Raw genomic sequence first — 18,271 nt, 5'->3', positions numbered from 1 at the left:
TCATCTTTAAGCAACTTCTAGTTTTAACCAAGTCTAGTAGCAGCAGGGCAAAAAGAGGTGAAGAGGTACAAACAGATGTATGAACAAAAAGCCTAAAGTAATTCCTAAATTACTTTAAAAATACATAAATGGTTAAAATTCATGCTATGCAAATAGCACACCCTTTTACTTGTACCCCGTGGTTTTTGCAGTTACCTAGGTTTTCTGGCTCCAGCTATGAAGTTACAGTAGTAGTCAGCTGTTTATAATAATAATCGTATTTTTAAACACAACCAAAACATACTTAATTGTTAATGCTTATCTTTCCAATAATAAAAAGTTGAGTAACATGTTTAAACTCTCAGGTCAGATATACATTTCAAAGGTCTGCTCACCTGGATAATATTGTCTCAGTATAACATGTAAATAAAGAGAAAATAAACCCTCTCAGTACCAGTTTTGAAGGGAAAATATCTGTGGGTGGTCACAGCTAGACTGACAGAACAACTTTCTCAGACTCACTATGCAGACAGGTAGCACAGTGGCCATGGTCAGAAATTTCCTGCCCCACTGGCATTTTGCACTTTGACATCTCTTTGCATATTATAAGCAGCATAGTTTGAGAATTTGTAAGTATTTTATAGCTAGATCAAGTTGTAGATTCACAGTAAAAGTAGTAAAATATTAATCCTGGCTGACAGCTGTCATAGTTCAGCTATGCAGTATGTTTGTGTGTCCAGTTGTTAAGCAACAAGTATACATTTAATATAATACTAAATGCCATAATCTGTTGTTTTGAGTGATAGTAGTTGAAGGAAGAGAAAACAGAGAGAATGAAAGCCAACTGCCTTCCACATGCACCCTCGATGTGTCTCGACTGAATGGAAGATACTGCCCATCAGATAAAATATTTTCCTCTCTGGAGTATCCTGTCAGCTTGGGGTTTGGGCAAGAAACAGAGACCAAAGCCAACTATGCAAGTAATGATTTTATCAATGAATAAAAACCTTTTCTCCCCCAATTACTTTTCATGTCTAGATATATTAGGTGTATACACAATGATGTATCAAAATTTCCTGCTTTGAATTCTTCAAAACTTTCATATTAACCTATATATTCTTGAGACTAAAATATTTCACTTCTCTTCCCAGCCTCAATTCCAAAGACAGCTGCACTGTCTAAGAAAATCTTCCTATGCCATGGTGCTTACTTTGGTAGCCAGAGACAATGTGGCAGGAGTTGCAGAAAGCTGAGAGACTACACATATGGTTAAATGATTTCACCAAGGCAGCAGAAAGTTTAGCTATTCCAATGTCATCTTTAGGATGGCAGCTATGCCTGTGTCTGTGCACAGAGAAATGGAAGCTCATCGTTTCTTGGAGAGGAAAACAAAAAGCGTCGTCAAGAATTAGAATATAAAAACTCACAGAGCTGAAAATACAAAACAGCAGCACCCTATTTGGACATGCATATTTCTGCCAGACACTTGGCACCTGGCACATTTAGTATGTAATCTGCTCCAGGCAAAAGGTCTCAGGGAAGGATGGGAGTAACTATCCTCGCATCGCGAGCAGCTCAAAGTCACCAGAAAAGCACACAGTTGTGGTTCCTGCCATCTTTTTTTTTCACTCCCATCTCCAGTGTAATGACAGACTTATCCTGATTGCTCACTTGGACTCAAGAGCTCCCAGCTGACTGAATCACGCTGGCATATGACCAGAGCCAGCACACAGGGCCAAGCGAACAAGCCTCTGAGGCTGCCTTAGCCACTTGACAGTCCCTGCAGGGCTACGTGAACCAGCAGGACTTAGGACAGCTGACCTTTCATTTCCCTCTCAGCATTATCTGTGTTCACAGTATGAATTTCATGTTTGTCAGGACAAGAACCATGCCAGATGTAAAAAGAAGTCTTTTAGCTGAGTCCTGGATTTCCTACTTCACTTCTGTGGGGAATGGTTTGCGACCTTTTTTGAGAAAGAAAAATAAGACAAGTGAACCATATTGTCTCAGTCTGACAGGCAACACCCTCGTGTCTTGCTAACCTGTGAAAGTTTTACTGTCCTTTTCTGACCTATGCAGAGAGTTGAGGTGGAAGGTGGTTGGGGCAAGAGGTGCAGGATATGCGTCAGCAGCACCTGCATTAGAGAAGAATGGTGGGAATTAATAAATTCCACATTTCGTGAAGAGGACATCAGTTGACTACCAAAGTCTGATTCCGGATCTACTGAGCATATAGGAGTGAATCCCCAGCTGCCTGTACTAAGAGGTTTTAGGTTTTGCAAAACTCTTACTAATCATAGAACTTGTATAGTCTGTTTTAACAAACAAAATCCAAGGCAGAAACACACAATGGGATTATGGCCAGTAGCCACCTACCAGAAGGTCAAAGTTGAAATTGAGGCAGAATATAGGAAGTAATAATTGAGGGACTAATGTTAACTTTCATTTCTCAAAGAATAAAAATTTCACAAGTTTCATGCTTGGTGTTGACAGATATAAAGAATAAACATAACTAAAAGCATACATGAACATTACTCAGAAAGCTAGAGAGATCAACGCAGGGATACAGGATTCCTTCTCCCTTATCTATGAATTGAAATAGAACAAAAAAACCCAAAACCAATCCTGGAAAGCAAGTGTTAGTCACAGTGTTTACATTCCTACATAGATCAGCTACAAATAGCAGGGGACAGCTTTTCCCCTTGCTGTCATAACCAACCACTTTATAAATGCAATGCAATTGCTATTGCAAGTAAATACATATTTTGCATTTTTCAATCAACAGTTTAGTCTTAAAATATAGTTCCTATCAAAGGACGAATTTTTGAAAATTCCCACTTGGGGGAAAAAAACCCTGTCAAAATATGGATTCACATACTTCAGGGGAGGTTTTTTTTCCCCAGCAACAGCAAGATATAGTCCAGAATGAGATGGTATTTTCACACTCCTACTGATACAGCAGATAGAATGTTATCGTGTCACTTTTCAACAATCTTCAGAGAAAAATAGTTGGGGTTTTTTTTAACTGCTTTAACTGCTTCAACGTACCAGTGGTTGTTTGTTTGTTTGTTTGACTAAGGCAATTATAAAAGCTGTTTAAATCTACTATAAGTGACATTAAATGACCCAACAGTACCTTAGCATACAAAATAGAAAGGTATATGTATAGGTCATATGCACTGTATATACCACACTTTATCCAAAAGTTCATAAAACAAGATTGAACATGCTCTGCAAAGTAAGTTTAGCTAATCCTCTTGATTCTTCATTTACCCAGCCAACTTCTTAGTGTTTCATTCTATTCATGCAACAGTGCTTTTCAATGCATAAATGAATTACAGAATCAAGACACTCTACTGCTTTCCCTTCATTGTGCTCAACTTTGGTCTGTCAGCAACTTGGACCTCCACTTAAGCATACCTTTTCTTACCTAATTGAGCCTCCAGCACATGACACTTCATACAGAGCTGTCCCTAAATCCAAGGCTGATATTTAAAGAATGCATGCAAATACATGCCTGGTTTTCAATTTGCATAGTTTTGTAATGCAACAGGACAGCAAACCAGACATCACTTGTGGCTGTTAATTTAGAATACAGCACATCCAGAGAGTTTTTCACATGCCTCTTGGTCTTCTTGTGGCTTTTTTTTTAAAGTATTGGGGAAACTCTTGTTCCTAGACATCCATGTGGCTAGTGCTGTTGTTTTTTTTAAAGCAGCCTTGGTATTTTTATTACATGGAGAAAGCATGGGGTGGGATACCTTACTTTTTACCAGACTTTGAGACCAGACTCCAGTGAAAGTAATTAAGTACATGCTGTGAAGAAAACCTGTGTTATGTCCTTCAAGGAACATAGCAAAGTTTGAAGGGGGACTAGAAAACATTTCCATATTAATTCACACACATACTTTTACACTTGAAAATATTTTAGTATAGTTCTGAGGAAGCTTTATCTGAGGCTTATTTAGGTGCTCAAAACTCAGCAAAGCAAAATATGAGCTCCAAGATATCTCTGCAAAAGAGTTTGTTGGATGAACCAAGGAATTCCTATTTGCACCTCAAGTTCTATCAGGTTAGCTGTTCCTTTTAAAATTCACACTACCCAATCCCAGAATAACCTGTATATACAAAGAGGGTTTAAAAAACAGCATCCAGGGTTAGTGTACTACTGCATACAGGCTTCAGAACCTTCCAAACATGAGTGAAGGTTTTCAAAAGCACTTGTGTTTGGATGCAATACTATAATATATAAACCAGAAAAGAGAATATTGTCACGGCTCCCTACCTTTATTAGGCTAGTGACGTAAAAATCTGTACTGACTTTGCAGAAAAGTCCGTCTTTCTAACTAGTCTCTCAAGTGGAAAAGAGTTTTTCTCCACTTTCTCCCAAGCACTGATGACAGCACTTTTCCATTCTCTCTCTGGCATCACTATTTTAACACACCAGGAGTTTACATGTTAAACAATGCAGAAAGTTCTTCAGTGGACTGAGTCTCAATAGGAACAGAGGGATAAATTTAAGTCTGGGCATTTCAGGCTTTTTTTCTGCTAGGTTTTGTTTTGCCCTTTTGCAAGTGCAACATGTGTGTATAAACAACGTTAAAATGATAAATTTGTAACAGGGACCAAGCATCGAGCTTACTTGATCCATAACTGCTGACACTGACAACCTGGTGAAGAGAGGAAATAATTGATTTAACATGCAAAGGGCAGTCTCGTTAAAGACAGTACTACAGGCACAAGCATTTCTTCCTGTCTCTCTGTTCTCTTTCTTTTAGTCAATATGCTTCCTAGCTGGCAAAATGAATTGAAGATAGAGAATGCACATTTGTTGCAGACAGAAACACTTGCTATTTCAGCCTTTTAAGTGCTCATCTGTTTTCTTGTTTTTCGATTACAATTTAACCAGACTAAGTGATTCTTCAGAAAGGCAATCTGCTAATTAACCCATATTGAGCACCATGAATCATGCTCATCAAGCACATTCTCAATTTATTAACCAGAAATAGCTCTTATCAGTCAGAGACAAGAAGGGGGAGAAAGGTTTTACATGTGAAATTAGAAGATACATGCTCTACCCTGGTTTTAGCTTGTTATCTGAAGGCTGTGCAATAAATCATGAATTTAGAGGAGATCTAAAGAGCCACGTTTATACTTGCTTGAACCTGAGAGACTCATAAAAATTTAATTGTGGCTAATATTTATGAGTTTGGAGGCCTCAGGGCACAGTCCAGTGGAAACAATTTGTGAGTTTACAGACAAATTAATGCCACATTATTTTTTGGAAATAGAGAAGGTAAGTATTTCTGCCAGCTATTCCCTGCAAGGAAAGATGATCAAAATTAGACAAAGCATGAGCAGAACAAAACAGGATACAGAAGACTCGAGGATAAAAGTCTTGGGCACTCTATAGTGCTAGCATTTGATATATTGAATATTTTTCTCTTCTGCCTCCTCCTGCACACACTCCACCACCACCACTCCCCTCAAATAAAATCAGACATTTATGTGCTGACCATGTGAGCAATTCATAAAGATGTAAATGCTGATCACTAGCTACAGCAAGTCCTTAGGGATGCTTGTACTTGGAGAAACTGTCTTAGTACTGCTCTAATGTACTGCAAGATTACCTGCTCAATCAGCACTGGTGACTAGCACCACCACCTCTTCATTCCCTGCAGGGTTAACATAAGCCTCACAAAATGTATTGACATGTTTGAGTTTTGCATGGAAAGTTACAGCTGAGTAATAAACCTAATCAAGAAAGCTTTCCTGAGGACATGAAGCTTCTCAAAATGCAAGCACACTTTTTTGTGTGTGTGTCCCTTGGCATGGAGAACAAGGGCTGAGAGTTTTGAAATTAATAGGAAATATTCTGGAAATAATCCCCATTGACATGACCAGAGAATTATCTCCTGTGGGACAAACAAATGGGCGGGGATCAAACTTAACCCTCCTAGCTTCCCAGCTTCTGCAATATCTGAAAATCAATAGAAAAAAAGTAGTTCAGGAAAGGGTGTTGATTTAACAACAGAAAGTGCCTGCCTGTAGACGAGAACCACAAAAACCCCATCTAACTTAGTTCAATTATATCCTTTGACAAGAGGGTGCAGACTAGCAAAATACAGATTAAAATATATCTAGTTTCTTTAATTTCCTACTTCAGTCTATGCTATGAACAGAATCTCTCCTTTGATTAGTCTGAAATAATAGGAGAGTTCCCGAACTTCTGTATCTGGAAATTGGACCTCATCGCCCTTGAGAGCAATATAGGTTTTGTCATCAATTTTATTTACAGAAGAAAGATAAGGTATTATACAGGTAGCACATGGGTTGATAAACTTCAGCAGCCCTGTAAGCTTAAAAAAGTGACAGAATAATCAGCTGGCACACTGGCTGTATCTTTTAGAGTCATTTCCTGGAATCATTTCAGTCATTAACAAGGATGGTACTAGTCCCTTGACTCATATTACCCATATACTTGGGCACCCAGTAAATCTGGTGGTACTGTAGACTTTGACATGCCTTCAGCATATAAACACCTTTTCCAAACATTTATTGCTCAGCTGAGTTGAGAGGCCTGCAAACAGTCCTGGCCAACCATACACTAAGCCATTACTGCTTTAGTTTCAAGGATAACTAAATGAAGAACTATGTTTCAAAAATTGGATATTTTTAAAGTCAACTTTAAAATGTCCTACTCACCGACTGCAATTCATTTTGCCTCTCCTTTCTCTGACATAACTGATAGCACTAAATGCAACAGGAATACATTTTTTCATTGCATATCATCAGTTCAGACACACAGTTTAGGCATTTCAACACTAGAAGCAAATAAAACAGAAGAGAAAGAACTTCAAGAAACAGCTAGATGCTTGAAATCCCTTTCCTGCTATCTTGCTGTCATTCTGCAAAGCACTGGTGAAACTTAGCTGGCATGATTTTTACACTTCTGGTCATCCACCTTCAAGAAATAGGAACAGAGGGAGACAAGTGCTGGAAGAATGAGGTTATTGTGGTTCAGCCAAAGCAATCTGTACTGCAAAAATAGAAGGTGAGAGGAGGTAACATTGCTTTCTTTTGTATTTTTCATTTGTACATCAGAAACTATGATGCAAGATCACAAACAAAAGCCATTTAAACCAAAACCCAGTGTTGGTATATGAACAAGAACAAAAAATGAGCAAGAGTGAAATCAAGCTGCAAATTAAAACAGGTTCTGAACTATGCAATAGTTGTTAATCAAAACATTCAGTATAGTAGTGTAGATGAACCTCCCTGCCTAAATACAGCTTTGCAGACATTGGTTTAGTTAACGTAAATATTTCTACAATGCAGTGTTACAGTAAGATTTTGGATCTGAAATGCTTATTACTGTTATAATGCATTGGGAAGCATATTATTGTCCTGCTGTAAAATCCTCTTAGCAAAGGAGAAGGAGTTCTTCAGACAGAAGTTGTGAGAAAGAGTATATGATTTCACCATTTGCTGTGGCTCCATTCAAAGGCATACAGGAGCTCTTCCTCAAGGATGGACATGATGCAGAGTACATGACAAATAAATGATAAAGAGCAAAACAAATTACTTGGAAAGAACTCCACTGATAAACAGAACATCAACACTTTTACAACATCAGCTCGATTTACATTCTTTTCTCACAAACTTCTAACAAGAGTTTAAAAGGGTCTTTAAATAAGGTTTGAACAACAATGAATATGTGTAATTTCTTTTAGTGAGTACACTAGTGGTTCTACAAAGTGAACACATTTCACTACTGACTCTTTGAGGCCTTGAAGGTCACATTTAAAAGAAGTACAAGTCAGTATTAGTGATTTTGTAATGATAATTTGCAGTCCATGCTTGCACAAAGTACTGTTCTACTGAAGGTTTACAGATGGCTGTTATGTCTACAGCTACAGACACAACATAAGAGCTATCCTCTTCAGATTAAGCAAATTTTGCATGAAAATATTCCAGTTGATAATGGAAACAGAACACTTATCAAGGATTGCAGAAGAAATACTACACAATTGGGTGGTTGGGGAAAGTGAAGAAGAATGGGTCTTTGCAAGGTGCTGCACCTGGGTCAGGGCAACCCCCAGTATCAATACAGATTGGGGGATGAACAGATGGAGAGCAGCCCTGCCGAGAAAGACTTGGGGGTGCTCGTGGGTGAGAGGCTGGACATGAGTCCACAATGTGTGCTGGCAGCCCAGAAAGCCAACCATATTCTGGGTTGCATCAAAAGCAGCGTGGGCAGCATGTCGAGGGAGGTGACTCTCCCCCTCTACTCAGTTCTGATGATATCTCACATGGAGTGCTGCATCCAGGTCTGGGGTCCCCAGCACAGGAAGGGCATCAATCTGTTGGAGAGAGTCCAGAGGAGGAACACCAAGATGATTTGGGGGACAGTGCACGTCTCATACAAAGAAAAGCTGGAAGAATTGGATTTGTTCAGCCTAGAAAAAGAGACTGCTTAGAGGTCACCTAATTGCAGCCTTCCAGTACATGACAGGAGCCTACAAGAAAGACAGAGAGGGACTTTTTACACGTAGTGACAGGACAAGGAGGAAAGAAAGTAAGTTTGGATTAGATATTAGGAGGAAGTTCTTTGCTGTGAGAGTGTTAAGGTAGTGGAACAGGTTGCCCAGAGAAGTTGTGGATGCTCCATCCCTGGAGGTGCTCAAGACCAGGCTGAATGAAACTCTGAGCACCCTGGTCTAGTGAAAGGTGTCCCTGCCCATGGCAGGGGAGTTGCAACTAGATGATCTTTAAGGTGTTTTCCAACTCAAACCATTCTCTGATTCTATTATTTGCTCGTTTGTTTTCTAAAAAGCAAAGCAAGAGTGACATTTATCTTTGCAGCTTTCCATCATAACCCTCTATTTTATAAGACTGTTTTTAAAATAGGCAGTTTAAGAAATTTTCAGTCAAAACACAAGTGTTTTCTAGAAAGTCCTCACATTGCGTACGTACATGTTTGTGGAATACTGTTGTACTTTGCCCAGACAAGATTTGGACAACACTTATTGATTTCATGGTCTACCAGTTTTGTATTTTGCCCTTTTCTCCATCCTCATGGAAACTCCCCATTACTTTCCCAAACTACCTTTACTGAGAGGAATGCCCCAAGTCTGAGACTTCAGTTTTCACACAGTAAATTCAAGAATAAAGTCACAGAAGGATGTTAAGCCCAAATGGCATTGGACCTAAGCATATGCCACTTCTTCCTCACTAAGGCAAAATGAAGCCAAATCAGCATCGCTTACATGACTTGACAGAAAACCTGTGAGTTGTCAGGTCTTTGAAAATATTTGTTCTTTCCATACCATGAAGCTAAGCATGCAATCAAGTCCTTAAGAGAAAACAAAGGACTTGAAGCCACAGTTTGAGCAGAAATTGAGCAGTTGTAAGCTGCTACGTGGTGAATTTTGAGGGGGTTTGGCAAATTGAACAATTACAGTTGAATGATTAAGCTTTCCTTCACTACCAACCCTTGCTGTACTGCTGCTAACCTCTTTGGCATAACAACTAGCTAGCAACATGCTTGATTAGTGGCCTCCCAGCCCAAATGTATAAAATAGACTAGGGGTAAACAATTGTGATGAGAGAGTTAATTAATTCTGCAATAACACCCCAAGTTTTGGAATGGTTTCTATTTTAGAATGAAGCATGAAGTCAAGTGAGACTTAGGTGGTAAGAGTCCATTAAAAAAAAATTTAAACAAATGGAGCTCTACTTCCATTCTGCAGTAGAAATAGGTGTTAATGTTTCCTCTGGAAAAAAGTTCTAATCTGAGGGAAATTAACCTCTTGGAGGCATGTCAATATTTTTACAGTGTGCACTGTTTAAGACTTGCTTGTGTATGATATATAGCATGGACAGTTAATTTTCCTATAAGTCATAATTCATAGGACAAACAATGTGAGGGATATTAATGGAAAGAGATCAGCAAGGTTATTTCCTTTTCATGGCTTTCTGCAGAGTTGAATAATAAGTGAAACTCATAATTCAGCAAATAAGTTAACTGGAACTATTTTGTCATTACATAACTGAATGCTGAATCTTACCTATTGGTGATACTTGCAGATCGTATGCTTGAATGAACTAATGCTGCTTAACTTTATTTCTCCTCTCTATTTATGTGCAATGGATGTAAATACCAACTGTTTTGAAGAGGCAGCTAGCTTTTCTGGCAGATCATGACTACAGAATTTAACAGTTGAGATGGATTTTCCCTCTGTTAATTTCAGGACTAGATTCCAGTTTTATGAACTAGTTAATAAAATATTTTGATGAAAAGCATATTCAGTGCTTTACCAGCATTCCCCTGCTCTTGTGATTAATGCAATTATAGAACTGTTTCCTTTTCACTTTCCCAAGTTCCACATAGACATGTTTTGAAGACAAATTAACTAAAGGTTACTGCTGCATGAGAACTGCAGCTGTTCTGCAGATGCTGAGTGTCCCAACTTTTCATTGGCCTCCAATTACTCTCAGTCAGAAATAAAATCTATTAGACTATTTCACAGCTTTCATTAATACAATTTAATTTTGAGGGCTTCTGTGCCATTATGTTCATAACATACTTTGCCTTGGCTGGAAAAAAATAAAAGTATTTCAACAACTTTTTTGCTGCATCTGCTGAAATTAAGACATTGGAATAATCTATAATAGCAGATTAGGCTTCCTTCCTATCTGAATACATACACGGTGACTAATGTAGCCAACTCCCCTTTAAAAGGGCTTTAGAAAATGCTGTTGTCCCCGTTTCAGAGATAAGAAAGTGGAAGCAGAAAAGTGAGGGTAAGAACCAGACAGTGTTTGCATGAGACTGGCAACAGAGTTGGTACCGACTGCATAAGCAAATGGTAAGCAATGCAGCAGTCTGTTTCCAAAATAATTTATTCCAGTTTAGTTGCAATTGATTTAAGTAGATATAAATGAAACAAAACCAAGTCTATTGTCAATAAAACCAGTTTATTGAGATGAATTTACTAGACGGAGAGGGGTTGGACAGAAAAGCATTGATACTACACAGAAGAGGAAGCCAAGTTTAAATTATGCTTCTTCCCCCCTCCCCCCATGCTTTCAGTGTATAAGAATAGTTAATTAGGACAAGTCAAAACACAGGTGATCCAAGCTTGACAGCTTTGCTTACAGAGGCCCAAATAAGCTTTTCAACTCAGTGAATAAATTGCAGCGTGAAGTAACATTGCATTAAGAAGCATATTACACTCTCTCCCATTTATAGCCATGCACAAAAATATGCTTCAGATTAAGAAACTTACAGAAAGTCACTTTTTAAAGAACACTCTAAAAACTGTTTGCAGCTTGTTTCCTAGGCACTAGGAGGAAAATGGTACAGACTTCTGGTTTCTCAAGCAGCTTTGTATTTCATCTCCAAATTACAATGCAACATTAAAGGTCTTGATTCCTCGCTTCTCTGAAGACAAACTAGAAGTTGTTGTCAATGCTAGTTGCATGACACACCTCCCATTTAACAACCTATCTTAAGGAGACACAAGTGTTTTTTTTAAAAAAAAAAAAAAAGAAAAAAGAGGCAGGTCCTGGTAGAAGAACTATTTCTTGTTTGACACTTCAATGAGCTTACACATGCTAGAATTAAAATCTTATTTGTCCCAACAGCATCAACTAAATGAAACAAAAGTGATCAGGCTTGGGTGGAGCACAGCACTATCTGTAACAACATTTTTTATCAAGCAGACTTTTGAACTACAGTTAACAGGATCAAGGAAGAAACACACTGTTGGCTATTAACTCTTTAGGGTAGAACCTCAATTAACTCACCTTTGTTAAGCCAAACAAACAACAAGGTTTCAGGGTCAACCAAAAACTTTACATAACCTCAACCACACTAATCTCTCTCCCGGTGTCATTCCATCAGGCAGCAGAAAGAGGACGCAAGGCAAGGCAGGCTTCCAATGTCAGCAGGGACAGGATGCTTTGTATGAATAGCAAGGTGATGGGTTTATGTTAAGAGGCATAACAAGGGGGAAAAACCTGCCACAAAAACTATTTGCTTTGAGATTTCTGTTACTATGCATTTAGCTTTATCCAGGGCTTAACCTGAAACAAAATGTTTTTATGTTACTTCCTATAAATGTCTTCAACACTAGATTAGCTAAAGAATGATCATTGAGGAGGACTGGGGCAAGAGTGGAGGCTGCTCTGAACAAATGTTTTCAAATATAGAGAGATCTGCTGGCACAGTTATAGCAGGCTAGAAAGACGTGTGATCACTAAGATAAGCAGGCTAGGAAACAGTCTGACCTATACACTCTCAGATCTGTAATGGCATAGCTTGCCTTGTGTACCTTGTTTCTTCTGCCGGGTGAGTGAATTCAACTGACAATAGCATCAGTTTGCTGCTAGGAGCTGTCTATGCATTAGAGTACATCTTAAACACAGTTGAGTCAACATGCATACAGGCCCCGTTTTTGCAGGGATAGTATAACATTAAAAATCACACACACGTGTGCACTGGAACACAATCTTCTGCTGGTTTAATACATTCAGCACTATACTACTACACAGAAGGAGCCTTCTTTCCAAGAGAGCTTCCAGCCAATAACTGACAGAAAGCAGAGCAGCTACTGCTTCAATAATCTTTTCAGTCCAGCACCACATTTAGTTCCTGGGCAAAACTCAGTCGTAAACAAGTAATTGCATATATCATGTAGAAAGTGTTTTGCATAAGTGAAAAAGTAACCTTAGTCAACTGAAGAATCTTACAATTTTAACAGTGCACATTTCCAGATTCATAAAGTTTCCCACACATTTGCAGGTCACTCCTAAGCACCTAACACAAGACAAACTGAAGGCAAAGAGTAATATACAGCACTGACGTGTAGCAGGTAATTAACAGACTCTGTGCCCTGTCACTTCCCCACTGTCCCATGCCTGAGGATGTATGAAAGCCAAACCACTTTGCCATCTTCTTGCTACTGTATTAAATGGAGGAAGGATCAGCTAGCAGAAGTACCATAGTTGCTGCCTTCTGTTCGTTACACTGTTTTGCTTCCTAGCCCGGATTTCCTGCAACTGACATCTCTAACTGTTCAGGAGGCATCTATTACCTTCTCAGAAGCTGAGACAGAGGAAGCAGTTGCACGTTTCTAAGTATAGAACCCTCAGGTTTAAAAGCCGCTCAGTGTACAAGATATTCAGGGAGTCATCAAAACCGCAGAAAAGCTGCAGTTACCTCAAACAAGTGAGACTGTTTTCTTAAAATGCACAGAATTCACCTAAAAGCACCTAGTCAATGCCTAGTGTGAAATTACTTTAATTATTACAGTGTTTCTCCACTAAGAAACAAGAAGCAGACAGCTGTGGGGACATCTGTCCAAATAACTAACTAATTGTAGCAGAACTGAAACAAGCATTAACTAAACATGTGCAAATAAAGCCAAGGTACACTCAAAGTGTGAACTAAATTTTGCTTCCCTTAAATATAAGATAAAGACATCTATGCTCATTTCATTAATCAAATTGACAGCTTTAGGACCTTGCAGAGACTATGCAGCAACTTCATGAAAAAGCAGTTATCCTACAGTCACATCCAGCTAAGATACAACCTTGAAAATCCAGTATTCCTGTAATAAACAACACAGAGACACAATCAAGTTGACTACTGGTTTTGCTGCTACAACAGAAGCAACTTCAAAATCTTTCACTCTGCCTTGCCCTTCTCTTGCCTTCCATCCCAAAAGCCGTAAAAAAAAAAAGTCTGAAATATGCAAGTATTATTTTAAAAGGGCAAATTGTTAGTGGCATAGGTGAAAACCTTTCAGAGTGCACCAACCCCAATAAGAAAGAGTGATTTTTTTTCTAAGTATAAACTCCAATGCCCTTCAAAAACCCTTGTGCCAACAAGGCAAGCGTTGATTGTGGAACTGCCCTCTGTCATTCTACAGTCACGTACACACCACTTACACAGGCCTGAAGGTTGAAATTCTAACTTAACTGGCAAGTTATCATAGGTCAACTATTTAACTTGATTTTAACGTGTTTGCACTGGAGTCTGAAGCTGGTTAACAGCAACTTTAACAGCTGAGTGTGTAGTAGGTTGAGAGTTCCAGCCAGACTAATGCAAGAGAAGCCAAGGGAGACGTTAGTACCACCAGTGAACTTTATTAGACCCCTTCTCTTTATATAGCTGCTTGGCTCCAAATACCTACCTGTTTCTTTGGTGCCTGGAGAAGACTCAGCCATAGTTGAGTCTCCACTTCCTTCATAGGCCAGAACAAACATACGTACAGCTGCTGTTACTCTAGCAAGGGACCACACATAAATCTTGAACAACTTTCCTTCAAAGCTCTTTTACTCCTTTGGAATGGGTTGGGACTAGCAAAGAGGAACAGCAATATGAGCATTTGGAGGTCACATAGAAGCATCATTGATGAATTTGACAGCCAAGCCACCAAAAGTATTGACTATGCTTTCCACCTCAAGACCTTCACAACCCTTTGCAGAGCTATCTCCAAGTTCCATTAGCTATCATTCATTGCCATTATCTGACAATCTTAGGACTTACTTTGCAGTTCAAATGACTGTTAGCTCACATCATGGGGGTTTTTTTAAGGATCAGAGTTCAGAGACCTGTGATAGGTCCAATTGGGACATTTTTGCACCTGTTGCAACCTCAGAGAGACACACAGGTCTGGGTTTAGTTTGATGACAGGTGGAACCTGCTTACACAATATTTACATGATGCTGGCACAGAACAAAGTCAATTTAGTACTTACCAGTTTGCTCAATCATGATCCGTGTCTACTTTTTTAAGGCAGAAATATAGTCCTACAGATTGTCTGATCTGTAGCAACTGATCTCACAACAGGGGTTAATAAAATATGTCCATCATAAGAATCACAACAGATGTACATACTGTTGGAAAAGGAACTTTATTTCAGATTCAACAGAGGCAACAAAGGCTATGATATACAACCTATTATTAGTTTCCTATTCCCTTTTTATCACTCAAGTTTCTTCCTCTTAAGAAAGCAGTGTATGAAGTTTGATTTTAAAACATTTCAGAAGATATTTTGCACCTAAGAGTGCCTTTGAGTCACTAGAGTTCACATAACACAATGCAGGAGAAAGAAAAAAAAAGAAGAAATAACTTCCTTACTTATTTGACTGTAAATAGAGCTAGTAGGGCAAGGCATGCCCTGGAGGGATCTCTCCTGCCTACAATTCAAATCTCAGTAAGTACATAACTAACAGAGTAATATCTAAGAACTTGGATAAAATAAGATGGGTGTACACAGAAAACAAACTGCAAGCTTGAAGCTCCTTGATAAAGAACTTGGTGTTTTAAAGTAAAGATCTAGTAATACTAGAACCAGCAGTGCTGAAGAGGAACCTGCATCAGAATGAAGACAGAAAATAAAGGACAGCAAAAGTTATGCCTTTAAGCTTAAGTCATCCCTTCAATAAATGGAGCTAGTAAAAATTCAGAGTGTGTATTGCAGGCCATATTTAAGGGTTTAATCTGCCTCTAAGTGTTGCTCTCCTGAGGATGTTTGTAACACCATCAAGAGCTTCAGGTATGATCACAGATGGATTTTAATTTAACTGAAGAGTGCAACGCTTCCACTTGTGCTGTTACCACATTTGGTTACATACTACAGAGCAGACTCAGCTCACATGTTAAACTCATTTTGGACTAAACAAAACCTAAAGACATAATCCATGAAGAAATTTTAACTACTTGTTCATAGGCAGTCCATCCATAGGATCGTATAAGAGCCAAGACAAAATAAACCCCCTGCAATTACAGGCACTGTGATCAGCAGGTCTATAGCAGCAAAGTGCAAAAGTATTCTCCTTTGCTCCCTAGCTAAACAGACTATTGACTGCCACTTGTAATCCAGTTTGTTTCTGGTTGTATGTTACTATGTTGACATCTACTTGCAGTACCAGCATGAAATACGATTGTTCTGAATGTCAATAGCATTCAGAGAAAAGTAAAACAATTCATTTTGTTTAAATAGTATTAATAGCAAACCCAACAATTTTGTTTTCTTTTTAAAAAAGGGAAATCTGCATGAAGTGATCTTTACACTGCATCTTCACTGGCTACAGAAGATATCTTGCAATAACCATATGTACAGTATGAACCAAAGCAAGGGTTCCAAGATCTTTTAGGACAACAAGCTGTTGATAACTCATAAATCTGCTTGCATGACATGGTCTCTAGAGCAGAGCTTGCCAGAAAACACACCTAGTAGCAGACGGTAACATGTAAGGTAACACAAACATTCCGTCCCAAGGTAAAAGAAGGACAACATACAACAAACACTCAAGGATTAAGTCTGTAGCAAGAAAAGGGAGAAGCCCATAGCAGGAAAATTATGATTTCTGATCGATTGCTATTGCTCCATCACCAGAGAGTTGCAGAGTATGCACTATCTGCTTTGTTTAACTATGTTCCAAGAAAGTTCAAACAATTTAATGGTTACACAGGGGAAAAGGTTTTTAAGAAAAGTGTAGTTTGCAGACTCTCTCAAGAGTATTGCACATAGATTTAAACCTTGAGATAGCATTTTGAAGAAAAGCAAGATGGGAAACAGCATTCAGAATCAGAGAATATTTTTAAGTTTTGATAATAAACCAAACAAATTCTGAGAATATACAAATCTAGGTGCAAAATTCAGCATCCTCAAACACAAACCAAAATCCTGTAAATGCACCTGTCAGTACTTGTGAATAGAGAAGAAATCTTAGTTTTAAAAAACTACTACCAATCCACCTAATCTATTTCCTTTAGCATAAACCATGTGCCACGTTTATCCATCCCAGCATCAGCTATCCTTAAAAGTCTTCTAAATGTTTGTTCACAGCACTGGGCTTTATGTCTAAACGTTTAGGTTTCTAAAGTTATCTCTCAGGCCTATTTAGAGTTCAAATAAAGATCTCACCTATTTGTTCTCTTACTAGTATGTTTGTCTGCTTCCCCTAAACAGAACCAGCAGTTTCTCTTTTGAAGCAAAACACAAATCACAGGAACATAAGACTATCCCAAGGAGCTAACAGGCAAGAGGGAAGGCCCTCTTGTATTGTGCTGTGGAGAGATACTCAAACCAAATAGTTTGATCTGGCCATAGTTTGCAGTACACTATTTTTCTCCTCACTGCTTCTGCACCCATCCCCATTCTACAGTGCGCTCTATCCTACAGTCCATTCTATTGAACTGCCCAGTAATTTCTGCCACTTCAGGATTAATTGTCATAGAGATCATGGGGAAAAAAACCCAACAAACAAGCTAAAGATTCCCTCATGCCAACATGAATTGCAACCTAAATTGAGGCAAAACCTAGATACTGCATTATGTCTGCAGCAAATTAAGTCTGCCAGTCTTAATGCACATCCCAATCTGAATAAGATTTTTCCCCCTGAGGGTGTTAGAACAGGTTTGGGATACAACCTAGAGTATGATTTCATTAAGATTCCAGAACAGCAAAAGCATACTCAAAACAGATAGCACGTCTTTAATTTTCCAGCATCCCTTTATATCCACCCGTTCCACACCACAAAGATACACTTAAGAGGGTACTAACACGGCAACAATAAGGCCACTACCACAGAAAGCTCTGCTATCTCAAGCTGACAGAAGGCAGCCACCAACTGAAGAAAGATAACTTAAACCACAAACTTTTAAGATCAAGAACCTATCCTCTTCTAAGCTTGCACAGTATCGATTACACCAAGAGAGCTAATGAGCCGCTTTCCCATTCTTCTGTATTTTAGCATTTTAATAGACTTTCAGTGAATTTGAAAGTATTTTTAAAAAAACAAAATCCAAAACACAGAAGATCTACTTAGTATAAATATTTCTGAAATAAAGCCCCAAATAACTCATTCTCACCACCGGAGCCCCACATATCTGGGCAACCTGTTTTTCACGGTTCACCAACGCTTGCCACCACTTTTTAATGGATACCATCCACAAGCATAAAAAGGCACTAACCAAGTTTATACGGCTGTCGGATTTAATACATGCTATCGATTAATAATTAGTTTTGAAGAGGCATTCTGCCGGATGAGTGAGACAAGATGATTAACAACTCACTATGGCTTGGAAAGAAGTCACTTTCCTAAAGGATAACAGCACAAGAGTTGCGAGCATCCCTCCGTGCGAGCCGCGCACTCGTTCCCCTAGTTACCCCGACTGACCTCCGGGACCCCCGGCATTATTTCGTACGGAAAGGAAAAAAAAAACACTAAAAAGAGAAAGGGAAGGAAACCAGACCAAACGCAACACCCGTTG

This window comes from Acanthisitta chloris, unplaced genomic scaffold, assembly GCF_000695815.1.
Source record: "Acanthisitta chloris isolate BGI_N310 unplaced genomic scaffold, ASM69581v1 scaffold27230, whole genome shotgun sequence".
In the NCBI taxonomy this organism is placed as follows: Eukaryota; Metazoa; Chordata; class Aves; order Passeriformes; family Acanthisittidae; genus Acanthisitta; species Acanthisitta chloris.
Note: the sequence above shows the minus strand (reverse complement) of the source record.